This window comes from Sorex araneus, chromosome 3, assembly GCF_027595985.1.
Source record: "Sorex araneus isolate mSorAra2 chromosome 3, mSorAra2.pri, whole genome shotgun sequence".
NCBI lineage: Eukaryota > Metazoa > Chordata > Mammalia > Eulipotyphla > Soricidae > Sorex > Sorex araneus.
In genome coordinates, this window is record NC_073304.1 from 210,756,071 (window position 1) to 210,770,715 (window position 14,645).

Below are 14,645 nucleotides of genomic sequence, written 5' to 3' on the forward strand. Positions count from 1 at the left end.
CTGCCCTGTTGCCATGCTGGGATGCTTTGAGGGTTGCAACCTCATCCCAAAGGCCTTGAGTGCTTCCAAGAGGCCACCTGCAGCCTGCTTGTAGAGTGCTCTGCCTCTTCCGTCTCTCCGGGCATTGACTTCCAGGGTGCCCAGTGCCAGCCCACAAGCGGGGGGCGAAGCCATCCCTGTCCCAGGTGTTCTTCCTTGAGGCACACAGCAGAGACTCGAGCCCTGCCCATTGTCCTGGCTTCCAAGACAGCGGCAAAGCCTGGGTGTCTGGGTGTTGGCTCTCCGATTCAGCTGGGTGCTGCCAGTTGTGCGCGCCTTTGTGCCAAAGCGCTCGCTGGTCAGTGACTCATGGCTCTTGTGTGGCAAACGCCAGCAGGCAGTGTCCAGAGCCCGGGTTCAAGAATCTGTTCTGATATGGTCCCTCACACGCCCAGTCATGCTGCACCCTGACGGGAAGTCTTCAGGGGGGCTTCTGCCCTTGCTCCCCAACCTTGCATCCACTTAGGACTCTCAGCGCTCGCTGCTGAGAGTGTCGAAGTTTAGGAGGAGCAAAGCAAGCCCGGAGGAACGTTGCTGGCCCTGGTCCAGAGTCGGGCGGAAAAAGGAGCAGATACAGAAAGTAACGCATGCTTTTGCTTTTGCCTTTTCACTCCCTCGAGAGGTGGGGTTCATGCTCCCTGGCCCTCGGTTGTACTTGAAGAAGCAGATTGCGAGTTTTAGTGGCCAAGGTAGAGAACTACCATTGGGTAAATAGTACTCAGACAACTCCACCCAGGACAGTCACAAAACTACAATTGCAAATAAATAAACTTAAGCTGCCAATTTGCAGTTTTTTTCAAGCAAGACGGGGAGGGGGGACAAATTGAATCTCGATAAACTCAGAAGTGAAGTTTAGCTGCATCTTCATGCCTACTACTGCCTGCCCAAATCTCTTTATCATAGAGACATACTTAATTGTCACAGAAATCATGTATTTATTCTGTGTATCGAACTGTAGTTTCTTCCTTCAAAAAAAAGTCCTTCATTTCTCTGATTTATTAAGCAGTTCTGCTTCAACTTGCAATGCTTTGCCTGTGATGTCATCTTGTCAGACATTTTTTGTTCTCCATTCCTTCATAATCTCATTAAACCAAACCTACATTGCAATTTTTTTAATCTTAAAATGCCACTTTTAGAGTGGATTAAAGATCTCAACATCAGACCAGAATCCATCAGGTACATGGAAAACAAGGTTGGCAAAACCCTCCATGACATTGAAGCTAAAGGTAGTTTCAAAGATAACACACCATTGGCCAAGCAACTGAAAACAGAGATAAACAAATGTGACTACCTTAAACTAAGAAGCTTCTGCACCTCAAAAGAAATAGTGACCAAAATACAAAGACAGTCTACAGAATGGGAAGGGATATTCACCCAATACATACCTGATAAGGGGTTGATATTAAGGATATACAAGGCACTGGTTGAACTCTACAAGAAGAAAACTCCCAACCCCATCAAAAAATGGGGGACAGAAATGAACAGAAATTTTCTCAAAGAAGAAATTCGAATGGCTAAAAGACACATGAGAAAATGCTCTACGTCACTAATCACCAGAGAGATGCAGATTAAAACAACAATGAGATATTTCACACCACAGAGACTGGCCCACATCCATAAGAACAAAAACAACTGCTGTTGGCCTGGATGTGGGGAGGGAGAAAGGGACTCTCCTTCACTGCTGGTGGGACTGCAGACCCGTTCAGCCCTTTTGGAAAACAAAATGGACGATTCTCAAAAAATCAGAAATTGAGCTCCCATTTGACCCAGCAATACCACTTCTGGGAATATATCCTGGAGAGGCAAAAAGGTATAGTAGACATGACATCTGCATTTCTATGTTCATTGCAGCACTGTTTACAATAGCCAAAATCTGGAAAGAACCAGAGTGCCCAAAAACAGATGACTGGTTAAAGAAACTCTGATACATCTACACAATGGAATACTATGCAGCTATTAGAAAAGATGAAGTCATGAAATTTGTATATAAGTGGTTCTACATGGAAAGTATCATGTTAAGTGAAATGAGTCAGAAAGAGAGGGACAGACATAGAAAGATTGCACTCATCTGTGGAATATAAAATAACATAGTGGGAGACTAACACCCAAGAGTTGTAGAGATAAGGATTAGGAGGTCTGCTCCACAGCTTGGAAACTGGCCTCACGTGCTAGGGGGAAAGGCAGTTCAGATAGAGAAGGGAATACCAAGTAGAGGATGTCCGGAGGACCCATTCGGGTTGGAAGATGCGAGTTGAAAGTAGACTATAGACCGAACATGATGGCGACTCAATACCTCTATTACAAACTACAACACCCAAAAGGAGAGAGAACAAAGGGGAATGCCCTGCCACAGAGGCAGGGTGGGGTTTTGGGGGATAGGGTGAGAGTGGTGAGAGGGACACTGGGATCATTGGTGGAGGTGAATGGACGCTGGTGGAGGGATGGGTAAACATCACTGTATGAGTAAAATGCAAACACAAAAGTTCATAAGTTTGTAACTGTACATCACAGTGATTCTCTAATAATTTTTTTTAAATGCTACGTTTAGATCATCGACCTTTGTAGGTAATACAAGTTATTTGTATGGGTATATATTTCAAGATGAACAATGTAATTTATATAACCCATGAACAAACTAAGTTAGATCACCTGTGTAATAGTCATATAGTTAAAATTTGTTTTTTGGCATCCTTTGATTTGATTTGCATCGTTCCTCACTTGCTCTTATTGGATACCTTAGAATGGAATGTGTTGGATTATAACTTGGATGATGATTATGAAATTAAAAGTCAGAAAACACTGACAAATTCGTGATTTCTATGCAGTGTTCACATAAAAGAAAGTTTCTGTCCCTAAGCAAGTACATGGAAATTTTGGTTGCAAATAAGAAACTATAATCATTCAAATCATTTCCTAATTTATGTCACCAGGGAAGTTATGCCATATTATTAAAGATAGAAAAGCTATAATGAACTGAATACATGTGCAGAAGTAAAATACTGTAGAAGACTCATAATGTGAATCTGTCCTCTTGCCAGTTTCATAATTTAGTTAGTTTAACATAATTGGGAGAAAGATATATATTTTTTCAGTTAAAACTTGCCAAGTAGAGAAATTTGCTTACAGCAATGTCAAATGGGTACCACTGAGTAGAAATGACAGCAGTAGAAATGATGTCAAAACAAGAAGCAGAAGACATGTGACCAGAAAGTGTTAGCCTGAATCTGGAGAACCAAATAAATAAATAAATAAATAATAGATGGAAGGAAATGTCTCTTGCAATTTACATAGAGTTTTCAGATCTACTTCTTAAATGAGAAAATGTCATGTGGTTTTAGATCAAGGATATGGTACCTACATGTTTTAGTCATCTCTGCTTCTCTGATCACAAATTTCATCAGATTCAACCATCGATTTGAATTTTTTAAAAAAGAATATTACTAATTACATGAAATTAAGATTAAATGTAATTAGTTAAAGGCCACAGTAAACTTTGAGTTTCTGCTAATTGCTAATATGTAGGCAATGATAAAAGTTCATAATTTTATGTTTTCAAATCTGGAAGATTAGCTGAATTAATTTTTATCATATACAAGGTGACTCAATCCTTATAAGAATAGTATGCAAGTATGCTTCTTTTACAAAGACCTGAGCATTGTTGGGCATGACTCCAAAACAAAAGCAATCTGTTAATTTGTCAAACATTTTTGTTAAAATCTGTAAAATGTATTTGCAGTGATAATATGAATGCAAATTTTAGTATAGCATAGTATTATTGTAAGAAATGCTCTTTTAATTCAGTATATATTTGGAATAAGTTATAACATACAGTTAATTCATTAATAAGTTTCAATTGAGCAGGGGTTTTCTTCCAGTTAAAATAGGAGCATAATTTGTTCTCATTATCAATTGTGTATTGATGCCTCCATAATTATGCACAGAGCAAAAATAACTGTACTATGTATTTTTTTCACCGTAGCACTGTCGTTCCATTGTTCATGTATTGCTCGAGTGGGCACCAGTAACGACTCCATCGTGAGACTTGTTGTTACTGTTTTTGGCATATCGAATACACTGCTGGTAGCTTGCCAGGCTCTGCCATGTGAGCATGATACTCTTGGTAGCTTGCTGGGCTCTCTGAGAGGGATGGAGGAATCAAACCCGGGTCAGTCACCTGCAAGGCAAAGGTCCCACCTGCTTTGAAGCAACCTTCAGTTTTCCTCACATATTACATTTTTAAATGTTTGAACTTACCCTTTCAGTAACTTCTTTGTTAATTAAGTAATTTTAGATGATTTTATAAATTACTATCTAATTTTTGTAGCATTTAACTCAAAATTAGAAGAAATTTTTATTTCATGAATTAAAAATATGGATTAGCTATTAAAAAATTTAGTCAAGGCTGATTATTGAAAACACACTTTCCTAAAAAAACAGCAATACAAATATGAGGGAAACACTGGATGAATTAAAGAGCTAAGATATTGGAATTTGGGTTATAGTGTAACGTAGGGTGCTTACCTTGCATGTGGCAGGACTGAATTTGATCCCCAGTATCCTGTATGGTGCTAAGAGCACTGCCAGAAGTAATTCCTGAGTTCGGAGCCAGGATTAACCTTTGAGCACCACTAAGTGTGGCACAAATACTAAAACAAAAACAAAATTTTTTAAAAAATAAGCAGTTAAGATATCAAATGCCAAATGGCTCATTGTAAAGTGGTACTTGTCTAATATGTTAAATTTGACACTAGAAAAAATAAATATCAAAGAATATAAAAGTTTAAGCTATGTTATTCTAAACTTTTGCTTTGGAATATCTTATAGCCAGACTATTTAGATTCTTTAAGAGATGTCAATTCTGTAATAAATTATTTTTATTTATATTTATTTTATTTATATTTATTTCAATTATTGTGTAATTAAAATTAGTTAGGTCATGATATACTATTCCTTACATGTGAAAGATGTAAATATTAAATTTAGGGTCAGTTTATTTGATGGGTTATTTATGTAGAATACTTGACGATAAAGGTACTGAACAGATAGTGAACAGTTAATGTAAAAGTGTGTAAACTAAGATCTTCAAAACAATATTATGATCATGATTTACAGAATTTTCTGAGTTTACATGCTATGTTAGCATTTAATAATTGAATAATAGTATTTAGTTATAGATAACAGTTAATTGAATACTATTTAAAATACAGCTTTTAAGTCAACCAGATTAATTTTCTAAATTATTTTTTTTAGTTGCAAGACAATGTGAAGAGAAAATATAGTAATTTTAGGAAAAATACTCCAGTCATTCAATTTTAGAGACCACGGGTAGCTTGCCAGGTTCTGCCTTGCGGGCTCGATACTCTCAGTAGCTTGCCGGGCTCTCCAAGAGGGGCACGGGAATCGGACTCCGGTCGGCCGCGTGAAAGGCAAATGCCTAACCGCTGTGCTATCGCTCTGGTGGTTCATGTGTTACATCAAAATGGTTGTTGCTTATAAAAGAATAAAATTAAAAAAAGGAAAAAAAATTATTGTTGCTTAAATGTCATAAACATATAACTTAATTCAACTTGACCTAATTAATAACTGCATTTTTTGGTTCCCAAATCCTCATTTTTTTGTAATATCAATACGTAAGTTTATTAAAAAATATCTTATGATGATAAAAATCTTCAGTAAATGTTAATTAAGGAGTGGTCAGGAGATTTTACATATTTTAGTCATTTTATAAAAATATGATCCATCTAATTTTTACTTACTAGGATACTAATCTAGGATGATTACTCAAAAAGAAGTACTATTTTGTATTTGCTCTATGTACACATTTTGTAACATTTAACTAAAAAGACATGTTCTTTTGGAGTCTGTCTTAATTTCATGCTAAATATGAAAAAATAAAATAATTCTATTTCTTAAAATAATAAAATAATATTTGCAACCAAAATAAGAAAATTCTATTTAATTGCTCTTTGAGTTATTGTTAAATAAAGAGATCACATCATGGAGATCACAACTTAATATTTGAGGCAACACAAAACAAGTACTGTATGAAAAAATTCTGTCAAAAATTACATTATATAATGTAAAATGCTGGGTTGTATCTTTATAAGCTAGTCATTTTCCAAGAAGTCTTTTGTGTAAAGAATTGCTGTGGAAGTCTGTTTACAATGTATTTTCAGAAACCTGACCACTAGGGAGTCTAATTTAAATATGAGTATTATTAAATCATGTGTTTTTCTAAGAATGAGTTTCTTGATGACTTCTCTGTAAAGACTGGGACTGGACTGGTCACTGCACTAGAGGTAGGATTGAAGAATATTATTCTGCGATTGACTCTACCTAATTTTTATGAATGATGCATGGTAAATTCCAGCACATATGCCTCATGATAACTGTAATAGTGAAAAGTAAATGTTGTTTTCCTATTTTCCATATATTTTCATCTTTTTAGTAACTTTGCAAAGAATATCTTGTAATGGGAGATGGCACAAGATGGACAGTAGTTAGGAAACTAGTAGCTACATCTTTACAGAAGATGGAGATGCTGAAGCAGGCTTGTGCCCAATGTTTCTATTGCCTAGAATATTTACTGAAAGTGGAAACTGATTACATGAGGAGAGTCATGGGTTTTGTTTCATGTTCTCATGAGTCATTAAAATTTAATATATTGCATAAATTCTTAAAGACTAAGAGATACGCTTAAGAATTATGGAAGATAGATTAGTTTGGGATATCTACACTGTTTTTGAGGGGGTTGGCAGACACCCAGCGATGTTCTTCAGGAATTACTCCTGGCTCTGCACTGAGAAGTTACTCCCTGGGTGTTTGTGGGACTGTTGGAAATGCCTGTCATTGAACCTAAGTAGGCCATGTTCAAGGCATATATCCTATCCCAGGTACTATCAGTTCAGCTTCAAGGGTTATATACATTTTTAAGTATAGTGGACTTCTTACAATGTCTGGTTATGATATTTGTGGGGCTATCTTTGCTTATGGATCATATCCATGACTGAGTAAATAGTTTTCTTCTCTTCTAAAAGAAAGAATAAACTCTTCTCAAGGGCTGGAGTTATAGCACAGCAGGTAGGACATTCGCCTTGCACATGGCTGACCCGGGTTCGATTTCCAGCATCCCATATGGTCCTCCAAGCACTTCCAGGAGTAATTACTGAGTGTAAAGCCAGGAGCAAACTTGTTGTGTGTGACCCAAGAAGAAAAAAAAAAATAATAAACTCCCGTTGAGTCAATAGTGTGCTACTCAAGAATATGTGTTCTGGGGGCTGGAGCGATAGCACAGTGAGTAGGGCCTTTGCCTTGCACGCTGCCGACCTGGGTTTGATTCCCAGCATCCCCTGACCACCTCCAGGAGTAATTCCTGAGTGCAAAGCCAGGAGAAAACCCTGTGCATCGCCGGGTGTGGCCCAAAAAGCAAAAAAAAAAAAAAAATGTGTTCTGATTTAGTTGGTTTTCTTGCTTTGTCAAAATCCATGAACAGTGAAAACTATTTGATTTCTAAAAGTCCATAATCAATGGCAAAGTTTGATATCTAAAAAAATTTTAGGTACTGCTTACTATTCACTGAAACAATCTACAAACACTATTGAATTAATAATGTCTACATTTTAATACATAGTTTAAGGAACTGATTATCACTGACACCAAGAATTGGTTTGAGATTTATAGCTAGTATTAAATCAGGGATTTTAATCCATGTCTTGAAATTACAGAACATTTGATTTTGTGCTCTACACTTGACTTAAATATGTTATGGATTTACCCTGACAAGTGGTTCCTTTTTAATCTGTATTGAAGTTGTTATTATTTGTTTCTGGGCCACATCTGACAGTGGTCAGGGTTTTCTCCAGCTCTTTGCTCAAGGATCACTTCTGGTGGGACTTGGGGAACCTGATGAGGTAAAGGAAGTCGAAATCAGGTCAGGCACATGCAGTACTTTACAATCTCTCCAGCCCCAACCTGTGACTGTATTTATTAAACTCAATCTATTTCTGTGTTCAGTGAGTCTCAGCTTTACAGAACTGAGGTGTTGTCTATGAAGATAATTGTATCGTGACGTGTATTGATATTATCATGATGTCGAGAGACTAAGATGCATATTATGTGTTAACATTGTAGTTAACCCAAGGATGGGACAGAGGGAACCATTGAGGCAGAGCAACAACTGATTGATGGAAATGTGAGCAATAGGGAAGGTGATTTATATTATCAACCAAAAGCCCCACTTGTTTATAAAGATGCTAATAATCACGATAGTTTAACAAGTAAAATCCTGGTTGAGAGGTATCATATACATTAGATTTGCTTAAAACATTTTCATGAAATACAGCATCCATTTGTATATTATGTTGAGACAATTAGAGATTTCCGGGTTTCTTTCATACGGTCCTGAAAACTTCTCTTGTTCTTAGCTAGAGCTACTGAAACTTGCTCAGAAAAAGTGGCCCATCCCTACCTGGCAAGAGCTATAAGGAACTCTTTCTGATTACTGATGTTACTTGTGGGCTAGTCAATTTCTCACGTCTCTATTTTAGGTGGTTTATAGCCCTAGCTCTTTGTATTGCTAATTTATTGCTTATATTGTTGAAATGTGAACTTTTCCTGATAAAAGTATATTGTGATTTACATAATTAGCGAAGTCAAAGTGAATTATCTTCACTGATGGGAAATTAATACTTTGAAATCCAAACTTCCTATTACAATAAGCCATTTCCATCAGTGATTTAAGAAAAAAATAGCACCTTTACATAGACAAGTGGTCCTACTTATAATAATCAAATCAACTGGTTATGATTAAAATCTCATCAGATAAACAGGATTTAAATAAGCAGGGATATTATAGAAACATGACTGGGAAGTGTCAATATTGTTAAGATACAACAAAATCTAGAATAGCCAATATAGTAATTGAAGAAAAATGGCAAAATAGAATAGTTACTATCTGACCTAAATGCACATTAATCAAGGCAATGTTGCATTGATGGTAAGACAGAAAAATGGGCCAAAAAAGTAAACTTGAGAACACAGAGATAAATCAACCCAAATAGAGCCAATAAGTCATTGGGGCCGAAGAGATAGTAGATTTTATGATTGGAAAAAATGTATTTAAGAAATAATAGTTTTCAACAAGCGATTCTGAAACATAAACATATTGGTATCCACATGAAAAACAAAACTAGACACAAACCTTTTTTTATTCACAATAACATACTCAAAATAGTTCATAGAACATACAAGTAAAGTACCAAATTATAGAAGACTTAGATTATAATATAGGAGAGTTGCATGTCATAGGTTTAGCAGTGACCTCTTAGATAAAACAACAAAACATCTGTAAAAGAAAAAATGGGTTGGGCTGGAGAGATAGCACAGCAGGTAGGGCGTTTGCCTTGCACGCAGCCGACCCGGGTTCGATTCCCAGCATCCCATATGGTCCCCTGAGCACCGCCAGGGGTAATTCCTGAGTGCAGAGCCAGGAGTGGCCCCTGTGCATTGCCAGGTGTGACCCCCCCCAAAAAAAAGCCAAAAAAAATAGAAAAGATGGGTTAATTTTCATGTAGTTAAAACTTTTGTTTTTTGAAAAGCAATGTCAGGAGGTGATAATACAGGAAGTAGGGCTTTTGTCTTGCAGGCAACTGACCCGGGTTTGACGCTAGTCCTCATATGGTCCACTGAGCCTGCCAGGAGGGATCCCTGTGGACATAGCCAGATGTAAGTCCTGAAAACCTCCAGGTGTGCCCCCCCCAAACCAAAAATAAATAAATAAATAAACCACAATGTCAAAAGAACACAATACTGCCTTGCCTTCCTGACTATGAGCCCAGCCTCAAGATTTAGGTCACTCAAGACTGAAAGAATCTATATATCTTTTGTACTCAGAGTTACTCAGAATTATCTTGATTTGTCTGACATTTGTGGTGAAGGGAAAGAAGTATATGCATGAAGTTGAAAGCATTAAGGAGTAGGCCTTTCAGTTGAAAAGTTGAAAAGTCAAAGACAAAATGACTTTTATTCAAGAGAATGTTATATATTAGATAAGAGCTTGGTTACTTAGGGACAATGGTATACAAATGCAAATTATTTTATTCCCCAGTTGTGTCCTACTATTGTTTTCTCTCATACTCTCTTCTGAGGCAGGTCACATTATTGGGTTGAGAAATGAAGGAATAGAAGTAAGAAACCATTTTTTCTCTAAAGAGTATAAAAACACTCTGAATCTACAAAAGCTTTAAGTTCCACTTACATATATCCCTGCATTCATTCCCAGTGCTCGTATAATACTGTATTCTTTAAAAAGTCACCTTTAGAGAATTGATAATTTGAGTTTTCCCAGTTACACGAGTGTTGGTGTGAAAGCAAACAAAGACATTTCAAACAAGTAGAGAATTGTGCTGATAGTCAGATGCCTGGGGATTTATTGTATTATTCTGGCCATCTTTAATATTGAAAATGTGGCCAAGGTCCTTTTTTTTTAATCCTGAAAGCATTTTAAAACCCATGCAGGCTGAAAGATATACACAATGGGTTTAGTTACAATTACCCTGTCATGTAAAGCCTTATTGCCTGTTACATTGCAATGGGAATTTCTTCCACAAGACTAAAAAGCTTCTATTGGTAAATTTGGTTACATAGTTATCATTAAGTGCATATCCCTTTAGAATCAAATTTACATAATAATAGAACACAGTGGCCTTTTCTAATTTAGTCTGAAGTGGACCATGAGAGGGCAGTATATTCAAAGCTAGTTTTATAGAAGTGGAGCACCTGTGGAGAGAGGCTTAAGGAACTGATTCTAATTCAGTTTTCTTATTGCTCTGCAAATGGAGACATAAAATTTTCATGTGTACATTTTTTAATTTATTCATCAACACAGTCAATAAATATTTATTAAGCATATACTAAGTTTCAGGGGTTGTGAAAACTAAGGGAGAGCCATCAGTGAACAAAATAGTGCCGGTCCCTGTATTTGTGGATCTCACAAACATAACACAGAACAATAATATTTATAGTTATGAATTGTGACAATGTGCCCCTGGGATGTAAGATTAGATTTTATCCCAACTTCTAGGTTACTAGCCGGAATCTATATAAATCAATGAACAAATTTATGTTAACAAATGTCTCAAATCTGTCTCATCTCTCGGGAACTGTCTTAGGGTGTTAGTACAGCGTAAGGTCCCTGATTTAGAGTGTTTCATTCCTCTAGGAAACATTCAAGTCTAACATGAAAACAAGTATTGAAAAATCCAAATAATAATAGGCACTATAAAATACTAACCTAGGTTAAGGAGATAGAAAATTATGTGGCAAGAAATATAAAAGTAAATATATATATGTCACTGTCACTGCTGTCACTGTCATCCCATTGCTCATCAATTTGCTCGAGGGGGCACCAGTAATGTCTCCATTGTGAGACTTGTTGTAACTGTTTTTGGCACATCTAATACGCCACATGCAGCTTCCCAGGTTCTGCCGTGTGAGCGAGATACTCTGGTAGCTTGCCGGGCTCTCCGAGAGGGGCGCAGGAATCAAACCTGCTGGGCTATTGCTCCAGCCATATCCTTACATAGAGAGATAAAACAGACTTCCTTGAGGATCTTTCATTTGCATAAAATTTGAATAAAATGAGCAAGCCATTAAATTATATGCAGAACTTAATGTGTGGATGAAACAGAAAACATGAAGATCTTGAAGCTGGGTGGAACTCAGGTTTTAGGAGAAATTTCTTGAAAGTCAGTAAAGCTACAATCAAATGAGCAAAAAGTACTAGACGACTGTAGAGCATGTAGACCTTAAAAACCAAGGTAAGATATTTCATTTTTACCCCAATAGATTGGGGTAAAATATTGGATATGCCAAAAACAGTAACAATAAGTCTCTCAATGAGAGACGTTATTGGTGCCCGCTTGAACAAATCGATGAGCAACAGGATGACAGTGACAGTGACAGTGACCTCAATAGAAAGTTTTTGTAGAATTCTGATTCTTACGGAACTTCTATTAATGTAAATCTGCTACTCTGGCTGTTCTAGCTATATATCTAACTGTAACTCTGTTACTCTAGTCATACACAAAAGAAGTAGGAAAAATAAAAATTCTCAAGCAACTGGGCAAGGAAGTTGGTGGTATAAGAATGGGAAAGGGACCAGTTCAGAAATGAGACCAGATTTGTGATGTAATTTTATTGTAAAGTTAGCAGAATATTTATAGAGAGAGATTTAAAAAAATATTCTTGTATTTTAGCTTGAATAACCCGATGGAATAAAAATGCCATTTAGGGGCTGGAGCGATAGCACAGCGGGTAGGGCGCTTGCCTTGCATGCGGCCGACTCGGGTTCAATCCCCAGCATCCCATATGGTCCCCCAAGCACTGCCAGGAGTAATTCCTGAGTGCAAAGCCAGGAGTAACCCATGAGCATCTCTGGGTGTGACCCAAAAAGCAAAAAAAAAAAAAAAACAAAGCATAAATTTTTTAAAAAAATGCCATTTAATGACTGAAAGATATAAAGATCTTGTAAAAGGGGATGCTACATTGGTGCTGCATTGGGGACCATGAATTTTAATGTTCTAAAAAAAAATGCTGACCAAATGGAAAAAGCAAAGACTTTAGGCTCAACACTCTAGCTTGAATTTTTGGCACTTTATGATCCTGTATACTGACATATGACCCTTACGTTAAAAAATAGTAATAATTGGAGGAGCACACAATTCTGTTTGTCATCTTTTTCACCTCATTTTTTCTCATTTAAAAAATAAGAGTTATAATTGCTTTATGAATTATTTTACCCTAAGAATTTATTTCCATAGAAACTTTTTCCATTTGATACTTTAGTTGGTGTTAGACTAGAGCCTCTTTGATTTTTTTCTTAATACTTTTCTAACCAATAATTCAAGTAGCATTCTGAGAAAACTTTTCATATCTAATCAAATTCACATTATTTTAAAAGTTTGATTATGTTACTATGGTATCTTTATTTAGAGAATAAAAATCTATACTCTTGCAATTGCCTATAGTAGCACATGTTTCATAGTTTCTCTTGGGCTTATTCTGCTTCTGCCCTGTCCTGATTATTGATCTATCATTTCTCAACTTGGGCTGGACCTGATGAAATCATATTTCTCTTTTATCAGCTTGGCCTGAAGTCAAGTTTTGCACGTATGAGATGAAATAGGGAATGGAAAGCTGAAGGGTGAGAAAGACAGAATCCTTTCTTCGCATTCACATTTCTTAACAGTATTACACTAGCAATACTTTTCCTGGAAGTTCTATTTAGTTTCAATTTCCAGGTTTCTCAATATCCCCAGAGTTAACTTTATTATGGCTCTCATAGATTCCAGTGCTAGTTATATAGTGCCCTGTTCCCACAATTCTATCAGTAGAAATTGCTTCTGATAGTAATGATGGCTGTATAGAAAAAATGTTACTTTTTTCTAAATTGATGTTTTTTTCTACCTCTTAGCTAATACATTTCAAAATTGATTATAATTATTAAAGTAATTGCAATGGTTTCAGTTTTTCTTACTATAATATGACTAGTAGGAGACATAAACCCCAAGTGTGTTTTTCTTACAAATCTAGCTTATTCCTTCATTGAGGATTATGTATCCCCAAGTCTACATAGGCTGGTTTGTCGCAATATTCAGGCTTCCACTACAAAATAACAGTAAAGGGACTATCCTGATGATTTAATATAAAGGATCTCTCAGCGCTTTTTATCAATCTTGACACATATTGTATTATCTTTATTACAATTTTGAATTAAGAGAATTATTATTTCAAGTAATTTTTAATGCTACCTAAATGAAAAATAGGCTGAATTAGAGCAGCTAGTCTTAAAACCTGCTACATTACCACTTCCTAATATTGTGCCTAACATCTAGTAGGTAATGAATACCTACTAAATAAATGAACAAGTGTATAAATTCTAGATAATATATTATGACCAAATATATTGCTTCATAGAATATTAGTTGATGGTTTCTTTTTGAATGTTTTCAAACTAGGTCTTAAAATTAATTTCTTACAAACTATATAATGAAGAAAATTAAACCTACCAAAGAATAATATAAATTGTATGTTTACTAATTGCTAGCAAAGATATGGAGAAAAGAAACCACTTATACTACTGGTGGAAATGAGGTGTGAAGATTTCTCAAGAGGTTAAAAGTAGAACTATCATACTTACCTAGCAGGGGAGATACTATGATCACCTAGGTGGTTTTCCCAGGGTGAGGCTTATCCATTGTACTCCGATGTATTGACCCCTGTGATTTCCCCAAATGTAGGAAACTCGACTGCATAATTTGTGCTAGTGTTCACTGCATCCCCTGAGGAAAATGAAACAGAATTATTTTATGATACAGTAATTCTAACCCTAGGAATATAGGTGATAGATAAATAGATAGATATAACACAAAACTACAGCACCAAGAGATAAATAATAAATAAATACCACCCATATTTATTTTAACATAATTTTACTATAACTTATATGCTAGATAAAGAAACATCCCAAGTATACAAGGGCAGATATTGGATAAGAAGAAAAGCTGTATAGATACAATGGAATTCTACTCAGCATAAGGAAAGGCAGC

General features: G+C 36.1%; 1 pseudogene; it reads left to right on the top strand.

Moving 5' to 3' along the window:
• Positions 1-14,228: 14,228 nt before the first annotated feature.
• Positions 14,229-14,371, top strand: LOC129404115 (U1 spliceosomal RNA; annotated as a pseudogene).
• Positions 14,372-14,645: the final 274 nt, after the last annotated feature.